Consider the following 6,603-nt stretch of genomic DNA (forward strand, 5'->3'; position numbering starts at 1 on the left):
TATTGTACATAGTTTGTCTTAATTTGTAGATGCCAGTTTCAGCATTTTAAACAAAGAAAAGCTACTCTGCCCCAGCACAGAATCCTTTTAAATCTTATGGAGCATGCTGAAAAATAAAGACCTTTTTGACTTTCACTTTGTCCAAAGTCTTTATTCCAAATCACACAAAGAAAAGTGGGGAAAACAAGGCACATGAAGAGGGGAGAGACAGCGATGCTCATTTCCTCTCCAGGGTGAATCATTCCTGGGCTCCGCCCTCTCCCAGGCTGAGTGTGTGTGTGCGCAGACCATGCACAGCTTGGGAGTCATGTAAAATCCATCCTTGCAAAAGCTCTTAGCTGGCCACCTCCCAGAGACCCCAGCTCCTTTTCAGAGGCTTCCAAACATTCTGCTCATTTCTACATCCATAGGTAAAAGTAAAAGCTACCTGCTGCTCCAATAGCCTCACTACAGTTTCCCCTTGGACTGCAAATGTATCATTTTGCCATGTTTAATCAAGCTGCAGTTCTCCCTGCAAAAGATGGGCCTGATCCAGCTGTTGAGTCCTTCCAGGGACCGCTGGGAGTCCCTGGAGCGAGGCAAGCACCCTGCCAGTGGTGTGCAAGCCTTGTGCTTATCAGTGGAACCTGTGCTGAGGTGGGCTGATGTCACCTGTCCAGGCTGCACAGCATGGCTCAGCTCTTGCAGTTATGGGGCAAATTAAGCTTAAAACCTTTACAGTGAGCATAGGGTGTCTGGAAACTCAGCCTGTGCTCGGCTGAGGAGCAAGAGCAGTGACAGGCCCTGTCCAAGGTCGTGCTCTGTCAGGCAGCACAAGTAACAGCTCTGTGGCCCAGTTGGTTGCTGTATTTCCATGTGTGTTTGAAAGAAGGCTTAGAAAAGAAGATTTGCGGATGCTATTCCTTCACAGTTTGCTTTGATTCTGTGCTCTGGGGCAGTCTATGGGCTGGCACAGCACATTTAGATAAGGGGCTTCCACTAACAGTGACTTAGACATAGCAGAAAACTTTCTTGTAAGAAGCAGGTGCTTCTCTCATTCTTACAACATTAAAAACACACAACAAAATGCCACCATACAGACCTTTGTCAAATTCTCACAGTCCCCTGTAGCACCAGCAGCTGGGAGAAGTCAAGAATTCAGAGGACCTTGGCCATAACTCACCAAAAAGCCTCTGCAGTCTGTTGCCACTGAAAATGATTTAGTGCTGGATCAAAGCCACCCAGAATTGGGCCCTGAAAAATTCCTCTGAGAATTTTGCTGTTATTTCATATGAAAAAAAGTGTTAAAATCTTTGTGTCAGCATATGAGTCTATTCTGCCTGCTGAACCAAGAGCACTTCCAATGGATTACAGATATCTTGGGAATCATTCTCAGTACAAGTCAGGACACCCCAAACATTACAGTTGTTTTTCTTAAATTAGAAACATTTACAAAATTAGCAATTAATGCCTAAAAGTTGATAAAAAATAATTAAGGTACTGAGAAGTATTTGCTTGCACCTGAAACTTTAAAGAATGACTACTGAATTTGTGATGTGCTAAGCACGCGTTCTTGAGTTTCATCAATGCAGTAAACCAGCTTTGTACAGAGTAATTTTATAAAAATTGAGGTTTGTTTTTTTCTCAAGTTACTCAAGTAGTTCAGGTAATGAATAATTTGTTTCTGATCAATGCATTTTAGAATGAGCAAATCTTATCCTCTTGCACTTCTAGTATTCATTGTTTGTATGGAAAAAAAAATCTACTTTTCCATTTCCCAGTGAATGACCAGTTCACTACGCAACAGGCAATGTTTCTTGACTTTAGATTGCAAAATATGCTTAGATGATTTTACTCTCCTCCATGTGAATGGTTATATGAGATTCTTACCTTTTTCTAGCTTCAAAAATGCTTTTTGCATTTCCATAGATACGGTTGAATAAAAATTGCAAGGAAGAATCTAAGCCAAATGCTAAGAAAAATCAAGTACATGAAACAAACATGAAGATAAAGTCTCATGAGAAAAGTCAATCCATTGCTGAATTAAATATTTATAGAACACATTGATTAGCAGAGAGCACTGATCTTTGTTAAAATTACATTTAGAGGCAGACCACTGTATTTTAGTGTCACAAGTGACAAAGGAATTTTTCTTCAGAAAAAGTCAAAACATTAAAATAGATCCTTTGAACCAAGATTTTCTCAATGTAAGCCCATCCTGCCTGTTACATTACTGTTGTATGTTCAGGAATGCTCAGGACAACAGACATTCCTCACAGGAAGCAGCTAAGTTCCAAAGTGTCAACGAAATAAAAAGAAAGTGAGCAAACTCCTAGAATTTTCTTACTACTAGCTCAGCTATTGCAAAAAAAGGACCAAAACCAAAACAGCAAAAAAGCACTACTTACTACTGAACTAGAATTTCAGCAGTTTAAAAGGACCATGTTTTGATCTAGTTCACACACCATAGCTAAACCCAGGTTCTGTTGGTTTGCTTGTTTGTCTTTTGGGATTTTTACTTCTTAACAGCCTTCAAAGCAGGGTCTGTCATTGCTGAGATGACCACAGCTGAATAGGAATCTCTTGAAATCCTAAAACACATGATTAGAGAAACAACAGACTTCAAATGAAAAACTACTTAAAAATTATCTCAAAAAATCAAAAAGAAAAGTTAGTTCTCTATTTGGGAAATGCCATTCAGCTACCATTAACTCCCAGGTTGTGTGTTTAACTGACATCCTGTAGCTTTGTCAGCTCACATTTTTGTTAAAAGCAGATGGTGATTAATCTACATAGCAAAGGGCCTTCCTTTGGTCTTTGTAAATGAATGTATACATACAAACTATGCATTTTCACACAGCTGCATACCGTATCTTGAATCACTTCAACCTTTCCCCTAGCTTAGAAACCCCTGAACTTCAGGAGCAGAAGGGATTCCCACCTCCTTTGGCAGATATTTGTCTCCTGACTTGTTTCTGCTCTCCAAACCCCTTAGATGCAGACAGAGCAATGCTGAGCTGCACAGCACAAGGAGCAGAGGGGCTGGGGGCCTGGGGCCAGGTCAAGGACCTGGCATGGCCTGGGGGACCAGTTTGGCCAGACAGAGGTGTGGTGTCTGTGCTCCCTCTGCCAGTGCTCTCCTGCCCAGCACCTCTTGCACTCTGCTCAGCCCCCTGGGCGCTGGGGGGGCTGAGAGGGGCCAGCAGCTGCTCTCACCCGGGCTCAGGAGGAGTTTAAAGCCACACTGGGCCCAGCTGTGCCAAGGAGAGGGAGGCCACTGCCCCAGAGCTTGCAGATGCCATCCTCCTCCTTGGGACAGCCTTTCCAGCCATCCCAGCAGCCCGGGTTCCTTCTGAGCATCCCTTCCCCAGGGCCCTGCAGCACGTGGGAGGCAGGGATGGCTCCTCAGGGGTTTGGTCTCACTGCTGAGACCTGCCCCAGGTGGTGCAGAGCCCAAAGAGCTCAGCCCTTCATCCTAATCACTGGGGGAATTCAGGGCTGGGGTGTGCAAGGGACAAAGGATCAGAGCCTGGCTTTAGTGCACCTTCTGTTGGAAGGGAGCAGGAAAGACGGAAAATGGATGTCATGTTCTTGTAGCTGGTGTAATTAAATATGAAAAAAAGATACTGCATGCAACATTTCTTACTTACATGTTGGGTTGTCGCTGTAATATACATCAGCCCAGTCTGCTCAATGAAGTGTGTTTCTTATGCTTTATCCTACAGGAAGAAAGACCAAAAAAGTAGAAGTAATAATATCCTTGCTTTAGACTAAAGCAAGCATGGACTCAACAACAACGAAAGATTTTGTTTATATGCAAACTGTTTAAATATTTGATACCAGTATGAAGGCAGTCATATTCTTATGTATCCAGAGATTTGCACTCATCTAGGTTATGTTAATTAAAAATATTTTTGCGGTCTGTATTTGTATTTGAGGGGCCAAGTCTTTAATTTTATATTCTTTACAAGAGTTAGTGTGGCAATTACATTTTTCCATTTATTGAGCTACCTGCCCACCCATGCTAGTTGTTCATTTGCATAAAGAATATTTCCATTACTTCAGAGGTTTTTGGGTGGATGTTTTCGAAGGGAACCTGCCCCAGAGAGTTCCACAGGATTGTCCAGCACGAATGGGAGGCTCTCTGGAGCAGCAGGTCACCCTTGCCAGGACGTGGCCTGTCACTGCAACAGACACACGTGGATCCATTTCCCTGCAATCTGCAACTGCATGTGGGCCTGGGGTAGCTCCAGCTGCAGTCCCTCAAATCAAAGCTCTGACCCTGTCAGTCCTTTGCTGTCACTTACTATCACAAAGTTAACTTTTTACAACAAGGAAGAGCTTCCAACTCTGGCACTGATGGAAATACTGAATACTTTTAATATATATATATATATTTGGAAAGTATTTGAACAGTGTTTTGTCTTTTTTTATACGACTTTTAGCCAAATAGAAAAATTCCGATTATTACTTCTGTGGATACCTGTCCACCTGTAAATAGACTCATATATTCAGGTACATGAACCTGAAGAAAAAAATAATAAAGACTGTTCAGGGGCTATGCGCTTTGCTAGCTCCTGCTTCCTTTGTACATAAGAGGTAACTGTTTAAATGTTGGGTGGGGTTTTTTTAATTTACCTGTTGTTCCTCTAAAAAAGAAGAAGAAAAAAAAACTTTTGACTTTGTTTTCTCTTTTCTGAGTTAATACAAAGATTTTCTAACTTTTTACTGCAGAAATGGATAAATACCTGGTGCTAAGTGAATGTGAGTCAAACTGGCCATAGCAGATACACCAGTTAGAATGCACTTTTCCTGAGGCACACAATGTATTTTCTCAGAAGGGACCTTCAAAGGACTGTCAGATGTTTACATTTCTTCTTGTTGCCCCAAATAGTTTTGAATATTCAAATAACTTCCAAAAATAAAGTCATGGTCCATTACTGATGTGACAAATCCTTACATTTAAGTATCTACAACAGCTTTGTACAAATACCATTTTAGAGATAGTTGAAATATTGGGCTTTCATACTTTGTAATGCTTTGATGTGACAATAAATATGCTGTTGCTATCTAGTCTAACCTCATTGTAGACCTGTAACTCCCTGTTTCTGGTTATGTCATGAATTGCACTGGCTTGAATTCAGCCAAATACTGACTGTTCAGCTGAAATATTCCGACTGTTATGATGTCCACAAAACATTAATTAAATGCACTTGTATCTGACTACCATGGAGTATGTCAAATTATTCATATAATAAATCCCTTGTGTATAACTTTTGTTAGTTGTTTATGTGAACCTCAATTCTTTCACAGCCTTGAATGCCTGTGCCTCACCCAAGGACCAGCTGGAGTCAGTCAGTGATAACCTTTGCATCGACTTTGTTATGAACAACAGGGCTGATTCCCTTGCCTTTCATCAGAGGGCTGATGTTTACACACTGTGAGCTAAGACACAGGATGTTGAATTCTAAGTTTTGCCCCTGTCAATTTGAATTTCAGCCTTTAGCTGGTGACTGTGGTTTCCCACTTCCAGGCTCATGCTGCTCCTCCTGATGCATTCTGCAAGCAAGCCTTCCCCTGTCCTGCTCCTGCCTGCACAGCAAGGAGCAATCCTATAGCAAAGGATCGTTTGGCCAGGATATGCCTCTGCCCTGGTAAAGCTGATGAAGCTACAGCTTGAAGCTTGCAAGCTGGAGAGGCATCCCTGAAAAAAGGAGTAGTTTCTTGGGGAAAAAAAAAAAAAAGTTTCCCACTTCCAGGCTCATGCTGCTCCTCCTGATGCATTCTGCAAGCAAGCCTTTCCCTGTCCTGCTCCTGCCTGCAGCCTCCCTGTGCACAGCAAGGAGCAATCCTATAGCAAAGGATCGTTTGGCCAGGATATGCCTCTGCCCTGGTAAAGCTGATGAAGCTACAGCTTGAAGCTTGCAAGCTGGAGAGGCATCCCTGAAAAAAGGAGTAGTTTCTTGGGGAAAAAAAAAAAAAAAGTATAAACTAATACCATTTCTGTCCAAATTCTTGTCTCCCCTTCCAGCTTTGTTAGGTCATATTTAGATTTTCCTTTGGCTAGTGCGTTCCTGCCCACTGCTGCAATGCCAAGTCCAATATAAATAGCAAGGCTATTAAACTTAATGAGTGGTTTAATCACCCTTCTCGTGCTCGCATTTTCCTCCCTTCAAGCAGCACCTCCCCACCACAGACGTGCGCACTCGGTCACCTCTCCAGCAAAGGAAATCCGTGAACAAGGCTGTTCTCTGAGCCAGGAGCGGCTCTGGCCCAAAGTCCCCGCCTTGCTGCCCAACAAGAGGTCCCGGTCCCGGTCCCGGTCCTGGTCCCGGCAGCCGGGCGTGTCCCAGCACCGAGCAGCAGATCCGGCACTGCTCCCTGGAGCTGCTGCTGGAACAGCCGCAGGGACTCTGAGCTGTCTGACTTGGACCAGCAGAATGGGAAATCCTATGGCTGATTCCTGTAGATATGGAAAGGAAGGGATTTGAAGTCGTATAATTGCCAAAGAAGCGTTTAAGTGATATTTCAGACTAAATTTCACTGATTAAATGCCACTTTAAGAGATAATAATCTCTGCTGTAATTGATGTTTTGAAGACAGATGGGCTGTCTTCAGAATTCT

Source organism: Passer montanus, unplaced genomic scaffold, assembly GCF_014805655.1.
Source record: "Passer montanus isolate IOZ18808 unplaced genomic scaffold, ASM1480565v1 scaffold16, whole genome shotgun sequence".
NCBI classification, from domain to species: Eukaryota; Metazoa; Chordata; class Aves; order Passeriformes; family Passeridae; genus Passer; species Passer montanus.